Source organism: Chelonoidis abingdonii, chromosome 24 (genome assembly GCF_003597395.2).
Source record: "Chelonoidis abingdonii isolate Lonesome George chromosome 24, CheloAbing_2.0, whole genome shotgun sequence".
Lineage (NCBI taxonomy): Eukaryota > Metazoa > Chordata > Testudines > Testudinidae > Chelonoidis > Chelonoidis abingdonii.
Genome location: NC_133792.1, coordinates 22,798,024 through 22,817,591, shown reverse-complemented (window position 1 = coordinate 22,817,591; position 19,568 = coordinate 22,798,024). Strand labels below are relative to the sequence as shown.

Here is a 19,568-nt window from a genome sequence, read left to right as displayed (position 1 = left end):
TGCAGGAGGGGGCTCCTGGCTGGGGCAGGAGGTTGGGGTGCAGGAGCGGGTTCAGGGTGCAGACTCTGGGAGGGAGTCAGGATTGGGGCTGGGGATGAGGGGTTTGGGTGCGTTGGGGGCAGTGGGGGGCGGGGTGCATATGGGGACACAGCTGCAGGATGCACCGGCAGGTGGGATGGTGCTCAGCGGAAGGGGGTGGAGAAGATAGGGGCATGATGCATGGGTCTGTGAGAACCTGGGGGCTGCAGGCGGGCTGGGTTCATGGACAGCCGTGAGGTTCCTGGGCGCCCACCGGAGGGTTGCTGGATGCTGTGTGTAGCGGATGTGGAGAAGCTGGAGACAGGGATGGAGGTTGGGGAGCTGGGAGTGTGCGAATCGGGGGGGTGCGGTGCACGGTTTGGGGGGCTACTCTTTGAGGCACAGTGTGGATACATACAGGGGCCCTTTCTGGGACTGTGAACAGGGGGATGTTCTTGCATGGGGACAGCCACTGGGGGCATCAGGGAGGCTGCTGCTGCTGCAGACAGCGAATGGGGGGTTGGCTCTGCTGGGGCAGCAGATGATTGGCAAAGTGATTTTTTTTCTAATCTGTTTCTTCATTTTTGTGTGGTGTCGTTTGGGATTTTTTTTTGTGTGTGTGGGGGGATGTTCATTGTGCACCTGACTTTGCAGGGCTGGTTGTGAGAACATTCTCCCTTAGGGTCCTAGTGCAGGTGTTTAGGCGCAGGAAGCTGTCCTGGTGCTAAATCTCCCTGCCCTGCTTTGTGCAGGGAGCAGGTGTGCACTTGGCCTGAGCAGGAATGTTAGCTAGTGGTTAGGCCATTATGAAAGCGTCATTCTCTGTTTGTGCCTAGTGTCAGTTGGGTTGGTCTGTTGGGCATGGAGGTGAATATGTTTAGCTGCAATGTTGCCTCTGTAGAGAATAATAAAAGGACCTTTCAGCCCAGAGAGACAAGGGAGCTCCTTTATGTGGAAGTGTGGTGCTTTAAAACAGGGAGAAATTGTAATAAAATTACCTATTTTGTTCATTCCCTCTGGGGTACCTGACATTGGCTACTGTCAGAAGACAGGATACTGGGCTAGATGGACCTTTGGTCTGACCTAATATGGCCATTCTTATATATATTCTTGGTTGACAGAATTAAGGGCTTGTGATCAGAACTTTGCTACAGCTTAGTTGGTGTGGTGCATTGTATTGTCTGCTAGCCTACCTTATTTTAAAAAAATGAAATGTTCACGCTTTCCTGTGACTTGTGAAGGCTCTGTGCTGTATCTAGGTGTCTTTGATTCCTGTGACAGATTTGCATCTCTTTTCTTTCTAGATTTGGTCTGTACTGGGTATTAATCATTAACCCACTGATTTCAGTGGAGATGGGGGAACTTCAGTGAAAGATAGCTGGGGAATCAGTAGAGGGATGCTGATTAGAGCAAAACTTGAATTTGCAATAAAAACAGAAACTATGTTATTCACTAGCATGTCTGATTATTTATTTACGTAGCATTGAAAGTGCACTATGGACATTAAGAAAAAATGGTGTTACTCCAAAGAGCTTACAATATAGATAGACCAGGTAAGGCTACAGGATATCATGTAAGAAAAATCTACATGAAGTTTCATGCATGTCTGGTTAGTTCCATATGTATTTAAATTGTCTGTAACTTAGTACTAGGATAGAGACCAGGGGGATTTCTTGGTCTCTTGGAAGAAGTATCTATTTGAAGCAACACTTTTAGCTTAAATTTGACTCATTGTTTACATTTTGTTAAAACAAGCTATTTTAAATCCCCAAGCCAATAAAAATTTTTATACAATTAAAAAATAATTCCAATGAAAACAGCTGTGATCGTGCAATGATTAGAATGTGGGTGTGTCTGGAACCCCAGTCTTGCACAATTAAAGAGTGAAAATGAAACTGATTTAATTGATTTTTTTTTAATTCATTGTCCAAACTGAGTAAAATGCAAAAAGTAAGCAGAACACAAATACTGACCCACATAGCATTTGTAAAAGTACTGAATAATGTAAGGTCCTTGTAACGTTGGTAAAAAAATTGTTAGTGAAGTGATTTTTTTTAAGCTAATAGTGGTGACACTTTAAGAAGGACCCAAAGGAAATGATGGTGGAGGCATGAGACCTACTATCTATTGAGAAGAGAGTGCAAGAAGGGTGTGAAGAAGCTGGCTAGTTGTGTGTCTTGGGAAGAAGAGCCTTAAAAAATTTGGAATTGCGTTTTAGTGGAGTGGAGGGGGAAGCATTAGTATCTCTATGTAGATCTTATTCGGACATCACAATAATACCTTGTGTGGGTGATGCCACAAGCCGATCTCTGAAAAGCAAAGGGCCTTTGCAGGCATTGAAAAGGCTTCAGGCCTTGTGTGCAGTCAAAGACTGACTGTAAGTGATGGGACCTTGTGGCTGGTTGCCAGTGCGGAGAAACAGGAAATACATGACAGCCTGTCTGGGCCATTTCTAGCTTCCACTGACTTCTTGGTGGTTTTTAGGAAGTTGGACTCACCTCTGAAAGTTCTAGGCAGTGTCAGCACTATTTCTGTCTGGAACTTTCCAGTCTCTTACTTTTACTACATTCCAGTGTGGCGGGAGTGGGGGAGAGATCGTGTCGGTTGTGATTGGCACTGACAAGATTTTGGTGCGTTCAGTTGTCCACTCCCAACAATCTTGCCACTCTTAGTGTAGTGTGTGGTGCTGTCTTAGCATCCTTGGTATAATTGTTTTTGTTTTCATTACTAATTTTCTCACCCCCTTCTACACCCCCTTATTTTGTATACTACTGTACATGCACCTACTTGGAGGTACTGTTGTGATCATTATTATTAAAATACTGGTAATGTGATTGTCACTGTACAAGAAAACACAGGAAGCATATTCTCTAAGTGCACATATACAATACATAATTACTGGGAGACCTAAAGGAAGGCTCTATCTTGGAATGCCATTTTAAAATAAAGGGCAGGGAACAGCAGTTTCACTGGTGTGGCTCAGGTGGGTCTGAGCTTCAATGAAGAGGTTGAGCTTTGAGGACCTGTTTGAAAGAGGAAGTTCTGGTTATACGCAGGGGTTTGAAAGTAAATTCTAGGCAAAGCAAGCCTTGAGCCAGTTAAGACTGCTAAACTGTTTTGGTTCAAAACCCCTCATTCCTAAAATTCTGCAGAGGTCTCCTGCAGCACTGAGATTTTGTATGCTTGCTCTCGACTGAAAAGGGAATCCTTTTGCGGAGTTTGAGGAAAGCTTGTTCAGCCATGTTGTGCTGTGCAAGTCTGAAAACCTCATTGCAGAATAATAATAAACTAAAAGCCACACTTTTTTCCATGTTGCTTTGGTAGCAGCTGAACTTTGAGACTTGGCATGTAAATGGAGCTCTTAGAAGAACGTGTTCATGACTGGAGGAGGGGCAATGGCCTGTTTGGTTAACAAGTTATAAGCAAGTGAAAAGTCACTTGTGAGCATGCTCAGCAAGGCATCTGTTAAGATGTTTAGCACAGTCATGTCTTCACGGTGGTGGATATTCTCCCTGTCTGTTGTATTCTGACCATGGGCCCAGCTTTGGGCAGGTGGTGGTGGGTAGTGCTCTTCTTTATGCTGCTTCTGGGACAGCTTGTGTAGGGGAGATTGTACAAGCAGCACAATCCGTGCTCTTCCCCCCCCCCCCCAATCAACAAACCACCCAGTGCCTTAACATGAAAAGGAGAGAAAGTAGGGTCACTCATGAATGAAGGGGGTTAAATGAATGGCTCAAAACTGGCTGTGGTACTCTGTTTAAAATCTGTCTTCAACAAGAAAACTTAGGCAGTGAGGAGGGATTTATGAAAAAAGCTGTGGGTAAGGAATAGTGAAGCTTATTAAGGGAATTAGCAAACTTACTGTACCACTGATGTGTTACTAAAAATGTATAAAGACTGGAGAAGAGCAAATGCAGGACTGATCTTTGAAAAAGGGAAAGTGAGAGATCATGGTAGTTACCAGGCTTTACGTTAACTCCTATTCACCTTAAAAGTAACAGAGCAAATACTGAGGGAAAATGAACAACTAGCAGTAGCGGACTTATAAATAGATGTCGGGAGATAAACTTGTTGGCTCTGGATAGAATTACAGAATTAGGACTCGGTCTTGCAAAACTTGCTCATGCTAAACACCTGTACCCCGATATAACGTTGTCCTTGGGAGCCAAAAAATCTTACTCGGTTATAGGTGAAACCACGTTATATCGAACTTGCTTTGATCCGCTGGAGTGCACAGCCCCCTCCCTCGAGCATTGCATTATATCCAATTTTGTGTTATATTGGGTTGTATTATATCGGGTTAGAGGTGTAACTTCATGCAAATAGTCCCACTGCCTGCACTGGAGGTGTTTCAGTAAGAATTTGTAGGCATTTGGTGGATGCAGTGGGGGATTTAATACATAGATTATAGAAAAGCCCCTGATAGTGTTTCTCAAAATTGTCTCTAAAATTAGTTCAAATCATCTTGGAATAAGCACCATCTCATGTATTGAAAAGTGACCAATGTACCTAAACACAAGGTACAATATCAGATTGAATGCAGATGTTTAGTAGTGTGTTGCAGTGGTCTCTGGTATTACACCTCTACCCCGATATAACACAAATTCGTATATAACGCGGTAAAGCAGTGCTCCGGGGGAGGCTGCGCACTCCGGTGGATCAAAGCAAGTTCGATATAACATGGGTTTCACCTATAATGCGGTAAGATTTTTTTGGCTCTCAAGGACAATGTTATATTGAGGTAGAGGTGTATTTAATATGTTTTTTAACTATCTAGAAGAGCAAGTAGACACGGCTAATAAAGTTTGTAAATGATACTGAACTAGGCGGAGTTGAACACCAATGAGGATAAATACAAAGGAATTTAAGGGAGGTTAGAAACACTGGCAGCAAATAACAGTTTGGGGAAAAATAATCTGAAATGAACATGTACATGAGAGATGGCACATACCTTGAAAAGTGGTAATGCTGACAGACCAAGAGGTGATAGAAGACAATACTGCAAACTCATGGTTTAAGCTGAGGGAGGTTATCAAAAAAGGCAAATTTTAGGCTTTGTATGAAGCAGGAAAGAAGTTAGAGGCAAAAATACTGTTTTAATGCAACATTAAAATTGCACTTATAGTTTAAAATACCAGGAAAAAATGCAAATATCAGAAATGTTGTAGGAACCATTACTTAGGCTGTGTCTACATTACAGCGTATGTCGGCATAATTTATGTTGGTCAAGGGTGTGAATAAATCACACAATCCCTCTGTCCTCCCCAAGCAACATAAGTAACACCGCCATAAACACCCATGTGGACAGTGCTGCTGTGTCAGCGGCAAAACTTCTCCCGCCAACATAACCACTACCGCTTGTGCCCATAGTTTCTGCATATTCTGTGTACTAGTCTATGATATGCATTTAGCATAAATAGAAATACAAAGCTGCATGTTTAGAGGGACACCATCAACTTAAATCACATTGTCTTGAAATTTTTACTTCTCTTACAAAGAGCACCTAATATAAACTGGAAGACTAGAGAGAAATATTTCAGTTTGACCTGTGCATTTGAAGGCACTTTGTATAGGCAATTTCTCTTGTTTGAGTCTCTTATTGAGCACTGGGGACAGAAAAACACTGATAAAGTAGGAAAATGTGGTATAAATCCACAGAAGTCAGGGGGAAGGGGAGAGAGACTTGGGCAGGTGTAGTACCTGCAACTACTCTTAACCTTTTTTAAACTGGCAAGCTGATGTCCCTGTGATGGGTTGGTTCACAGAAACCCCCCGGGAACCGTCAACTCATGTGCCAAGACTACTTCTGCCCCTGCTTCCCTCCCAGCTTGGGACTCCAGCACCCTGTCTTGTTGAGCCAGACATGCCTGTCTGCTCCAGCACAGACCCAGGGTCTGAACCATGTGCTTCAAAGCTACAGACTTAACTGAAAGCAAGTTAAGAAGTGTTCCTGTCTTTAACACTCAGATGCACAACTCCCAATGGAGTCCAAATCCCAAATAAATCCGTTTTACTCTGTATAAAGCTTATACAGAGTAAATGCATAAATTGTTCACCCTCTATAACACTATTAGAGAGAGATGCACAGCTGTTTGCCGCCCCCCCCCAGGTGTTAATACATACTCTGGGTTAATTTAATATATAAAAAGTGACTTTATTGAATACAGAAAGTAGGATTTAAGTGGTTCCAAGTAGTAGCAGACAGAACAAAGTGAATTACCAAGTAAAATAAAATAAAATGTGCAAGTCTGAGTCTAATACAGTAAGAAAACTGAATACAGACAAAATCTCACCCTCTGTGGTGTTCCAGTAAGCTTCCTTTTACAGACTAGTCTCCTTCTAGTCTGGGTCCAGCAATCACTCACACACCCTGTAGTTACCGTCCTTTGTTCCAGTTTCTTTCAGGTATCCTTGGGGGTGGAGAGGCTATCTCTTGAGTCAGCTGAAGGCAAAATGGAAGGGTCTCCCAGGGGTTTAAATAGGCTTTCTCTTGTGGGTGGAGACCCCTTCCTCTCTCCTATGCAAAGTCCAGCTCCAAGATGGAGTTTTGGAGTCACACGGGCAAGTCACATGTCCATGCATGACTCAGTCTTTACAGGTAGCAGCCATTGTTTATATGCTACCCTGAACGTCCTCAGGTAGACTTCTTATGTGGATTGGAGCCTTCCAAGATTCATTGTCCTTTAAGGGTTACTTGACTGGGCACTTAATTTGCACATTCTTTTCTCAAGAAGCTAACCAAATGCTTTACTAAGGCTATTTAAAAATCAAGCAAGTACACAGCCAGTATTCATAACTTCGAATACAGCAATGATGCATACAAATAGGATGAATAGATTCAGTAGTTCATAACCTTTACAGAGATATGTTACATGACATATGTAGCATAAAACAAATTCCAGTTATGTCATATATATACGTTCATAAGTATATTTCCATTAAGCCTTATGGGTGCACCGCCACAGTCCCTTAACCAAAACAATACAAATCCACCACAGACACCCGTCTTCCATCACTACCATTCTCAAAAGCCGGCACAGGAATTACTACATATGTGCAACCTGGTCAAATGAACATAGCTTGTATGTTTTGACCTTTGCATTTCCTGACTTTATTTTGTAGCTGAACTATCTTAATATTGCATTCTTTGTCCTCTGCTCCCAATCATTAGACCCCTGCATGGATACAAAATTTGTATCCACGTCTGATCTGCAATCTGCAAAAATGGTCCATGGATATCAGCAACTGTGGGAGTGGATATTTGCAGATATCTGCAGATTTGCAGGGCTCTACCAATCATCCTAGAACAAAAGGGGGTTGAGAAGTCTAGATCTTGTTCCATCCAACTCTACTGCCTTGTGTTTACTTTTTTGCTTTGTAGTGCATCTATGGTAAGTTTTCTTTTAATCTCCTATCAGTGGCAGCAGTAGTGGGAGTGGAAATGGACATGTAGGTATAATGCTGTTGTTTTACCCTGCCCTAGAACATCAGTGCTACCACCAGCCTTAGTGCTTAGTTACGAGATCTAAGAAAAAGTGGGTGTGCACGCGCACGTGCATGGTACAGGCTATTCTGTTTGTCCCTTGTGAGCTTCTGCTCTGATTCTCTCAGCCCCTGGCTCTGCTAGCCAGAGAGCAGGAATTCTGAGTCTGATCCCATGTATAGCTGTCCAATATGCCTATGCTGGGCTGCTAGACTACTGGGCCACTTGGTCATCTGCTGATTGATTGCTCAAGGTAATAAAGATCATGGATTATTAGAATCTGTGTGTTAATCTTGCAGATTGAACTTGTAGCTACGTGAAGTCAGTTTTTATGGTACAGTTTCTGTAATTGATTGAGGAAATAGGCAGTAAATGTATGTTCAAAATACTGATATTGAAGAGGGTTAATTCTAAGAATCTAGTTGCTTGTTCATTTAGGGAAATCCCTTGAATAGTTGACAGTTAGCTTATCTCTCTGTAGGGGATGATTTAAAACATTTTTTTATGTTGTGGTTTGGTGTACTAGTCATAAAGAGCCTCAAGATGCTGCTTGTGATTGACATAACAAAATGTAAATTATACGCTGCTTTACTAGACTCTGATTTGTTTGGCTTGAGGTTTGTATGCCAATAGTACCAAGCTTTTCTTACAGTGACTTTTTCCTTTAGGCATCATCTACATAGGGGGAAAAACTATTTTAAATTGTATGTTTAAAAAAATCAAACAAAATTGGGGCATATCTGGGTATTAATGTAAATTTAATATTGTGGTTGCAAGTTTTTATTTTGCATTTTAAATAGTTTTTTATTGAAATATTAAGTGGGTTTGAAAAATCTTGGAAAATAATTGGCCTTTTAGATTGGTAAACTTCCTGAAGTGGTTAATACTGAAAAGAGTGAAATAATTATTTTAAGTTAACCTAATTTGACATAACAGTAAGTGAACTCATATACTGAGAAACTGACAATGTACTGCAATGGCAAGAGAGATGCACAAGTTGATTGGAGATGGTCTTTAATTCTCTAATTCCTGCTATATTTGGGGCAGTGGGGAGAGCCAGGACATTCACTGGGAACAATTTCAGTTTTTTGGTTTTATTTGGTAAACTTGAGTGTCCACCAGTGATCTGACTGTTGAGCCTTCCTGTGACTTTAGCCTTACCTGAGGCATAGATAGAGCATCACGTACAGAGGCATTGCTCATTGTAGTTAATTTCCAAGCTGTACAGTTGATTACACCAATAATAAAATCAGAGCCACTAGAATTCTGTGACACTTCATGGGCCATCTCCACTTGAAAAGTGAGAGAATTCTGTAGCAGGTTGTAATAAATCCCCAGGTGTTTTTAGGTCGACAAGGTGGTGTAAAAGTTCTGCACCTGCGGAATTTTTATTGCTGGTGGGGTTTTTCTTAATTTTAAAGCAGTCAAATCATTGCTGGCTATGTAATTTATTTAACCCTTCCAGTAAATGTGACATCTAAGCAAAAGATCTTACATGATTTCTTATGTAGAAAGACACAAAGAGTACACAACCCAGTAAGATAGTGTGGGCCAACATGTTGCATTCACCTGCACGTTGTTGAAGTACATGAATATACTAACATTGCAGATGACTTTGCACACAAAGGGAACAGCATTTAAACTTGATGCAAATTATCTTTTCATTGTCCATTTACCTGGACAGATGAACTAAAGGTATCACCTGGACAAGCGGGTGCTGTCTGGATAGATGGAAAAAGGGTATCCAAGATAACATGAATGAGTGGGCAGAGGGAAGGGCTTGTTTGTTTCTACTTAAAAAAAAAAAAAAAAAACATGTGAAAATGTAACTGTAGAAGTCTTTAAAGAACTTTTTCTTTGGCAGTTTCCTGTATTAGGAGTGAACCTAATTTTTATTATACTGTAGTATGTGGAACTAGAATATAGAGCCAAACTCTGTAACTCTTACCCAAGTTAGCCTCACTCATGCAGACACAGAGCAGAACTGGGCCTTGGAAGTTCATGTGTCAACTTAAAAACTAATAAGACTTCTTTGCTCTTGTATAGCACTTTTCATCAGGTGATCTCAAAGTACTGTACAGTCCAGGTTGTCATTTAGTTGATCCTTGGACTCAAATTTAAATAACACTGATTAACAGGTAGCTAATTACCTGGGCGTCAGTGTGGCACTGGCAGTGGTGGGGAATGGAGTGTAGTGCCTCTCCAACTTCCTTCCAGCAAGCTGGTGAAGGGGAGTAGAGAGGATTATGAAAGACATCCTGCACAACTAGTTTTTTGGCTCTGATGTGAAGAAGCTACATAATGTTCTCGTAGTTGTTTACTAGATGCTGAATCTGGTGTGGAGATGGCCATCCTACTTTATTTACTGAGTGTAAAGGAGGGTGGGAAGGCCATTTGTCCAGAGGAATGTATATCCTTACTTGTTTCCAGTTGCAGACGCCTGCACCTGTTGCTGAACTGATGTTTCCTTTGCGTGGGGTAATCTTGCTTTTTCTTTGGCTGTGCAACATAGCTAATTGTGTAGTAAATTCTGTGGTGGTTGTGCAGCCTGGAGCCACGCTGGCTTTTGAAAACCATCAATAAATGCATTCCCAGCTTTTTGGATTGTACAAGTGGAAGCTAGGAAGCTGCCTAGGTGGCAACTATATATTTTTACGTATTTAGATGTTAGTGAAAAGCATCAGAAATTTTTGTGTTCAGGGTTTTGTGCCTTTACAGTAAATTAGAAATACAATTATAGGAATGCAAATGATATAGTAGCTGCCCCTCCCCCAAACTAGGAGATATAGGAGGAAAAACCACCACAGCCACAAATCCTAGTGTCAGTTAACCCTTACTTTGCCAGAAACTGGGTGCACTGTGACCCAAATGTCAATATTGGACCATGGGGTGGTTTTAAACTCCAGAGTTCAGGTCCATCATAAAGTGAGTTGCACCAGCAGCAACTCTTTCTTAAATTGAAGCTACAGCTCAAATCCCTCTGTGGTTTGCAGATCCAGCAAGATGGCTAGCGAAAGAGTGGATCTCAAACAGGAAGGTAGGTCCCTGGCTATTTTGGCATCATAATCTTAGAATTCTGCTGAAGCCATTTTGTGGAGAGACAGATTTAATGAATCTGGGTTTAAGTTTTGTATCTACTTTCCTCTTCCTTTCCCTAATAGCGGTTCTTAATCAACACAATGAAAATCAACAACACACATGAAAATCCAACAATCCCCCCAACTTTTATACAGGATGCTTTTTTTCAGCAGCATGCATCTTTCAGTTGGCTTGTACTTTTTGATGCAGCTACAAGAACCTGAATAAGCAGCTCTTATGTGATCTCCTGACTGGAAGTGTAGAAAATTGAACTTAACAAATAGGATGAGAGTTTTTTGACTTCTTAGTTGGGCTGACCAGGAGTCTGATCAGATAGTGACTTAGCTTGTTTCTCAAGAGTTAGCCAAATGGTTCAGCTAATGGCTTTAAAGTGGCTCAGGTGTCTCTCTGTGTATAGGTGTGGTACAACTTGACAGTCGTCATTACTTACTAGTCTAGGTAGCAGTACTTTGTGACATCCAAGCTAGGTCATACATTTATCTTAAAGTCAGAAATAAAGACAAACGCTGTATAGGTGACCTCCATCTCCTGGTTAAGGTGATAAGGGAGACCCTGATCTGGTTTGAAAGGAAAGAAGCCTTAAACAGCCATCTTACTCCTATGGGAATACTCGTGTGTTTAAGCTATAGGGCGACAGATGGGGAGACCTGGGTTCCAGGCTGTTCCTCTGACTTGCTATGTGACTTTATTTCTCCAAGCTTCATTTTGGAATGAAAGGTGATGGAATATTTTCCTACATCACACAAGTATTAGGCTAAAATTAGCATTAATTGTGCTTGGATGAGTATGGTGATGAGCACCCTAGAAAAGACAGTAAACCAAATAAATATAATGGTTTATTCTCTGGAGGGCTTTAATACTTGGTCTAATTCAGGTTGTTAGGCTTGGTGTGCAGGTGCTGGGTGGTATTTAATGGCCAGTGATACAGGTCAGACTGGATGACCTGGTGGTCCCTTCTAACCTCAAACTCTATGACTCTAAATCAGTGATTCTCAACCTATTTCCCATTGTGGGCCGCATCCAATACTACCGGTGTGGCCCTGAGGATGTCACATGGGCTGCAGCTCTGTGCTGATTAGGCCACAAGTGGCCCGCGGGCCGCAGATTGAGAACCACTGTTCTAAATACAAGAAAAGGGCAAAGCAGCTAGCTTCTGTACTTTTTGGGGTCAGGATCAAGTTGGCTGTTGCCAATAACATGGCCTAACAGAGTAGCTCGATTTGCTTTGAATCCACATCTGCATGCACCACCTCATCTTCAGCAGATAGTTGGGATGCTGAGGAGGAAACATGATTGTCTAAATCATCATAAAGAAATAATAATAATAATTGGAGATATACCTATTATATCTTGAAAGGTAATTGAGTCCAGCCCCCTGCCTTGACTAGCAGGACCAAGTACTGATTTTTGCCCCAGATCCCTAGGTGGCCCCCTCAAGGAATGAACTCACAACCCTGGGTTTAGCAGGCCAATGCTCAAACCACTGAGTTATCCCTTGCCCCCCACCCTCCCGCATTCAAAAAAGAATCGTGACTCCCACCCTGAAGGCAAGTCAGAGTCCTCCTGTAGCTGGGATATTTTAAACTGAGTTTAGTTTTTAGATCGAATTGGATTCTGGAAAAACTTGGTGCTGCTCTTGATTGCTCCATGAATACATTTGATACCACTCCATATTGGCAGCAGCCAAAATATTTTGCAACATCTGAATGTGGCTTTAGACTCTTTATTCTTGTTATAGCTGTTGTCACCTCCTTGAACACTTTGAAAAACTCCTTGCGCAGGAATAACTTTGCTTGCAGTGATTGTTTCTCTGTAGCACTCTTTTCCTTACATACCCATTTTATCTGAAATTACCGATAATAATTGTACTTGGCACTTCTATTCGTAGATCTCAAAGCAATTTATAAAGAGCAGGTATCCTTGTATCTGTTTTAAGATGGGCAGCTGAGGCACATCATGAGTTGATGATGACGGCCAGAAAAATAAAGTGATATGCTGTTTGGCTCCCCCTCCTCCCCAGTTCTTTATTATCAATCATACCTGCATGGATATAGAATTGTCACTTTTTATGTTGGTTTGGTTCCTGCAGCCTGTTCCTTCATCTCTTTGGGAGCTCAGTCATTTCCCTCCATTAACCAATCTCCACATTCCAGGGGATTAGGCTGTGTGGTGGGGAATAAGTGTCACAAGCAAATGAAGTCTTAACCGAACTCTGCCTTTACGGATATGGTCTTTAGTACCAAGCAAGTAAAAGGAAACAAAATACAGATCTGCTTTGAAACAAAACAGTTTACAAAGTAAAGCTCTGATTGCTTGATCTCTGATAGCTTTGGTATCAGATTGTGATTTACCTTGTTGATTATATGTGCTTGATAGTATGCCACTGGAACTCTAGGATTGCTCTGCAGTTTAGAACTTTCCCAAAGGTCACTGTCCCTGGGAGTATATTTTGCTAGCATTTCTTTCCTTTAAGAACATTGAAGAACTTGAAACTGGGACTTCACTTTTTGCCCCTCTCAAAAAACAAGCAAACTGATTTTATTTAACTTTGTACAGCAGGCCTGGAATCTGTACTTCATGCCAAGTTTCAGCATGAAACAAATGAAGACAGCAGAGTAACAAAAACCTCTCACAAATGAGGCTTATTACAAACCACCGATGGGACCATAACTATTGCTGTGGTCTACTAGAGTAGATTTCTAAAAGGGGAAATGCTCCATGCTGCAATTTAAACTGTCCGGTTCAAACATTGTATGTGTGCAGTAATTTAGAAAACTTAATATGTAATCGGTGTAAATGTTATATTGGCTCCACATTATGAATTGATCTGCTGCTTCAGTACAGTTGTGCTGCAATGTACTTCCATCTCTGTCCCCATTGAGATGCTTCAGAGAATCCGCCTTTCAGGAGTCTGGCACTAGCATCATCTGCAATGTCTTAACAGCATTCCACCTCCAGTGAGAGTCTGCAGTGGGGACTATATGATAGCACAGTCCAGAATGCTGCTCCCTCCTCAGCAATACTTCAGCTCAGTCGTCCTCTGTGAACATCCATAGAACCTTTGCACGAGTCTGGAGGCAGAACATAAAGATCTTGGTTGTTTTGAATCCTCTGCTGTAAAAGTTAGAAAGAGACCTCAAGTTTGTTTATTCAGTGGTTTCAGTGGCTTTGACATGTATTTCAGTGGTTCGGTGAAGGTGCCTGTGGGAAGAGCACATAGGGCCCAGGCAATGAGACCTCATGTAGTTTGCGGGAGCATCTACCTGGCTGACTTTGGGCAGATGGTGAGGTCTTTGTGCAACAACACAATAGAGCTGGCAAATCCCAATGAGTTGGCAGTTATTCATTTATATTTTGCTTGCAGAGCAGTCAAGTTGTACAACACCTTTTTCTGCGGAGAACTGCTCCGTCCTGTCTGCCTTGAAATGGCAACTGCAGATGCTTTGCTGAATGGATTGGAAGGTCACCTACTTTTGCTGTAACTTGCATATTATTGTTATTAGTCATCATGTTTATTACAGTAGTGCCTAAGGACCAGCTCAGAAAGGGAAGCCCCGTTGTGACAGGCACTGCACAAACACAGAGTAGCAGATAATCCCTGCCCCAAAGAGTTTACAGTTTAAAGAGACAAAACAGACACCAGGTAGGGGAAGGGGGATAACACGAGTAGTGTGAACAGTGTGATGGAAGAAAACATCAGGTTTGTTCCAGGACTTTATTTTTTTGTGGGGTTTGTTAGGAAGGGGGATCAGCTAAGGAGCAGATGGGGCAGGGGACAAGGTGGGGAGTGAGTCCAAGGCTTGGTCTACACTACGCATTTAAACCGATTTTAGCAGCGTTAAATCGATTTAACGCTGTACCCGTCCACACTATGACTCCCTTTACATCGATATAAACGGCTCTTTAAATCGGTTTCTATACTCCTCCCCGACGAGAGGAGTAGCGCTAAAATCGGTATTACCATATCAGATTAGGGTTAGAGTGACCGCAAATCGACGGTATTGGCCTCCGGGCGGTATCCCACAGTGCACCACTGTGACCCGCTTCTGGACAGCAATCTGAACTCCGATGCAGTGGCCAGGTAAACAGGAAAAGCCCTGCAAATAATTTAATTTTCATTTCCTGTTTGTCCAGCGGGAGCTCTGATCAGCCCGGGTGGCAATGCAGTCCCAAATCCAAAAAGAGTTCCAGCGTGGACCGTAGGGAGATACTGGATCTGATTGCTGTATGGGGAAACAAATCTGTTCTAAATCAAAGCTCCGTTACAGAAGACAAAAATGCAAAGCGTTTGAAAAAAAATCTCCAGGCTACACAGTGCTGCGTGACAAGCATAATGGGAAGCCAGAGACTCAAATGGACGCTCATGGAGGGAGGGAGGGGGTACTGAGGACTCCAGGTATCCCACAGTCCACAGCAGTCTCCGAAACTATTTTGCATTCTTGGCTGAACTCCCAGTGCCTGTAGGTTCAAACACATTGTCCGGCATGGTTCAGGAAATAAGCTCCCTCAATTTACCCCCCCCCTCCCCCGCACGTGAAAGAAAAGGGAAAGAATAATCGTTTCTTGCTTTCTTTCAGTGTCACCTATGTCTACTGAATGCTGTATGGTAGACCGATGCTGCAGCAGTGAAGCGCAGTATCCACTCCTCTCCCCTGCCCAGTGGCAGACGGTGCAGTAGGACTGATACACCGTCCTTGTTATCAAACCCGTGAGTGCTCCTGGCTGGCTTCAGGTGAGGCTGGCCGGGGGCTCATGGGGAAAAAATAGGAATGACTCCCGGTCATTTCCAGTAGATGGTACAGAATGGCTGGTAACCGTCTTCATCATAGCAACTGGGGGCTGAGCTTCATCAGCCCCCTCCCTTTCTGTGTAAAGAAAAGATCTGTCCTGCCTGGACTGTCATAGCCCCGGGAGGCTGCCTCCCCCTCATTTTATGTCACTAAAAACCCAGTGTTTCTTATTCCTGCATTCTTTATTACTTCATGACACACATGGGTGAGGGGGAACACTCCCACGGTAGCCCAGGAAGGTTGGGCGAGGACGGGGAAGCAACGGGTGGGGTTGTTGCAGGGGCACCCCCAAGTGAATGGCATGCAGCTCATCATTTCTGCGGGATCTGACACGGAGCAGCTGTGTGCTCTCTGATACACTAGTTCTCTAGTACACTTGCCCCATATTCTAGGCAGGACTGACTCTATTTTAGAAACCATAAAGGAGGGATTGACTCGGGGAGTCATTCCCAGTTTTGCTTTTGCGCCCCCAGCCGATCTCAGCCAGGGGCACCCATGATAGCAGCAGACAGTACAGAGGGACAGATAACCGTTCATCTCATTGCCAATTTACGCCGGCAGCAGACGGTACAGAACGACTGATAACCGTCTCTGCTATCATGCAAAAGCAAATGAATGCTGCTGTGTATGCTGGAGTATCGCTTTCTGTCTGGGGCATCCAGTACACATACGGTGACTGTAAAAAAAAAAAAAAAAAAAAATCATCTGAACAGGCTCCATGGTTGCTGTGCTATGGCACCTGCCAGGGCAATCCAGGAAAAAGGGTGCAAAGTGATTGTCTGCTGTTGCTTTCCCGGAGGAAGGAATGACTGACAACATTACCCAGAACTACCTGTGACATGATTTTTGCCCCATCAGCCACTGGGCCCTCAACCCAGAATTCTAAGGGGCGGAGGAGACTGCGGGAACTATGGGATAGCTACAGAATAGCTACCCACAGTGCAACGCTCAGGAAATCAACGCTAGCCTCGGACCATGGATGCACACCGCCGAATTAATGTGCTTAGTGTGGCCGCATGCACTCGACTTTATACAATCTGTTTTATAAAACCGGTTTATATACAATCGGAATAATCCCGTAGTGTAGACGTAACCCAAGGGAGAGGAGGGAAGGGAGAGTTGGAGCAAACAGCCAATCAGAATAGGGCAGAGGGAGTCCACTCAAAACTGCGGAAAGTTCTCTGAATGTCCAGAGGTCCCTGTCTTGAGCGCTGCTGCTCCTGACAGCTGGAGTCTCTGGCTGGCTTCTCCTGGCAGTATTTTGCCAAGGGAAAAATGGACATGGAACTCCATGGTGCTGTTATTGGTCACTTTTCACAGAACAGTCGCTCTAATCATTGTGGTAACATTGGTCCATTTGGTGGAAGAGATCAACTAGCTCCTTACTTCTATTTTTAAATATAATGGTTGGTCCTAAATATATTACACCCACATTAGAGCATGATTCTCAGACTGGAAGATCGAGTTCCTCTGTATCTGAATTGAACACCAATGATTTAAAATGCGGTAGTTAGCATTATTGCTAGCTTAGCAGGTGCACTTTAGCTCAAAGGCTTTTTCATCTTCACCCTCACCCTCCACACACAATCTATTGCGAAGTACAGTAGCGAGTATCGTGCATAGCATACGTAGCTGATTGAATTTTAGGCTGAGTTAGGAGCTCTGGGATTTGATGTATTCTCTCCTTTTCTGTTTTCGTTTTGCTCCTGTTGTGTTAAGAATGTTTGCAATAACTCCTGGGTTAAGGAGAGATGACTTTCTGTGTGCTAGTGAGGCCTATGTGTTAGGAGATTGGAATAGCAATTGGAGAGCATGCCAAAAAAATAAAAATCCTATGTTTCCTTCTCGGTTTTGAATCTCGAGACAGATCAGAAATCTGGGGGTTTTTATAGTACAAAAAGCCTTTATTGAGTTCACTTAAACATTTACATAGAAGAGAATAGCAGGAGCAATTAAGGTCAGATTGCTCAGTCTCTTTCCCACAATAATGACCTTTCTAAATTGACCATGGGATTGTAGGAGCCTGCTTGTCCTCACTGCTGCATAGGGAATGGGAGATAGAGCAGGAAAAACTCCTGCGGGGTTTGTGGTTTGGCTCTCTGGGCTGCACTGCATTGCTTTGAGTCTGCAGCAGCGTGAAACTGTCAAGGATTTTCCTTGTCAGTGTGTCACTGCAGCAGAGGAACATGGCTTGCAGATACCTGCTATCATAAGCCTCTTTCCCAAATCTGGACCTTAGCGTCCAAAACCTGGGTGCTTAGCATGAAGAAGCTCCAAGCTTATTACCAGCTTGATCTATCTCGCTGCCACCAACCAGGAATCAGTGCCTGTACACTTGAGCCCCCCCCAAAACCTTCCCTGGGGAACCCCCAAGACTCAGATGCTTGAGTCTCCAACAAGGGAAATAAACCAATTCCCTCCTCCTCTCCCCACCCAGACTTTCCTTCTGGGCTAACCTGAGAGTATTGATGCAATCTTTTGCATCACAATGCCAAGAAGCATGTCTCTTTATCCACAAAGAGACAAACCCAAATACAAGGAAACAGAGATGTCCTATTTCTTCCCCCTCCACCAACTCCCTGTGCTGCAGAGCTTACCCCCGAGATCTAACACAAAGAGAATTCTCTTCCCCTTGTTCCTTAACACTACCCAGAGAGAAAAACTCAAACAGTCTTACAAAGAAAACTTTATAAAAAAAAAAGAAAGAAAAAGACATAAGAATATAAACTCTGCATCAAGATACAATACAGGGCTATTGCTTATAAGAAAATATGAATAACAGTCTGATTCAAAAAGATATCCAATTTGAAACATCGCGCAAGTTAACACATGGCGTAAATACCACCTACGCCACATAAAAGCCTATATTGTTTTTCTACCTGTACTTACAAGTTGGAACAGAAGATTAGAAGAAGAAAGAAGCTTCTCATAGCTGAGAGACGACAAAAGACCCAGAGTCCAAAACTTCCCTCCCTGACTTTGAAAAATCTGGTTCTGATTGGTCCTCTGGTCAGATGTTTGGTTCCCTTTGTTAATCCTTTACAGGTAAAAGAAACATTAACCCTTAGCTATCTGTTTATGACACCTGCTCCAGCGCAAAGGCAGAAAGAGGGGTAGCTAGGATCACAGGCACAAGGGAGAAAGGGGTAGCAATGGGGGGTGGAAAGTGCTAATGGGCTCTTTGAGGACTGACTCTGTGTGCTTTGCTCTGTACAAGGGACAAAACAAGATGTTCCTGCCCTCCAGAGCACATAGTCTAAGATCCAGGCCTGGAGAAGAAGGGATGTTCTAGGAAGCCCAGTGGAAGGCATAACATTGTGTTAAATATGTATTTATCTGTCTTCTCTTCTTGTGGGCATCACAGGAGGGGAGAGTGGTGGCTCAGCGAGCTGGAGTAAGGGGGGCTTTCCGTGCATAGGGAGCATCCTGGAAAAACTAGGCAATTTGGTTTATTGGGACAGCAGGAGGGAATTAGTCATTCTTTATATTACAGTAGCTCCTGCAGGTCTCAACTAGAACAAAGTTGCATTGTGCCAGTCATTGCACAGATGCGTGATGATGAAGGCCATATACAGCAGGGTTAGGTAACAAGTTTGTGTGTGTGTGTGATGTTCCTTAAATCATCTTCCCTTATGTGTGTGGCAATAGTGCCTCTAAGCCGCAGTCATAAACCAGAACCCCAATGTGCTAGGTGCTGTACAAAAACAGAACAAAAGGATAGTCCCTTCCTTAAAGAATTTACCTCACCACTTGAATGTGTGTGTGTCTCGCTCTTCCTCTCCTTCCCCTCCTTCCTTTTAAAAAACAGAGAAATGAAGGAACTGGTCACGGAGGCTTCTCTGAACCAGACTGACGAAGGAGCTGGAGTTCTGTGCCCATCCTAGACAGGCTGTAAGACGCTTGGATTTATGTCATCTGTTGGCTTTGCAGCCACCTGTCTGAAGTGGTTGGGTCGCAGTCTGGTGGAGGGTAGACAGATGTCCATTTCGGACACTGCTGCTGGCGTTGCCTGGCTCCCGTGTTGACAGTCCCAGAATTAAATTGACCGTGGGGACTGAATACCATGAAACCAGTGTAGTGAAGGCAGCTTGTTGGTGATGGGGGGTGGGGGTGGGGGCGGGGGGGGGGGGGGGGGGGGGACCCAAAGCAGCCGGTGGCAGCACGGACCTTGCCAGTTG

At 43.3% G+C, this 19,568-nt stretch overlaps 1 protein-coding gene across 2 annotated transcripts in view; it reads left to right on the top strand.

The window, feature by feature from the left end:
- Positions 1–19,568, top strand: part of STRBP (spermatid perinuclear RNA binding protein) — an 89,710-nt gene that overhangs the window by 348 nt on the left and 69,794 nt on the right. The window lies entirely within an intron of this gene.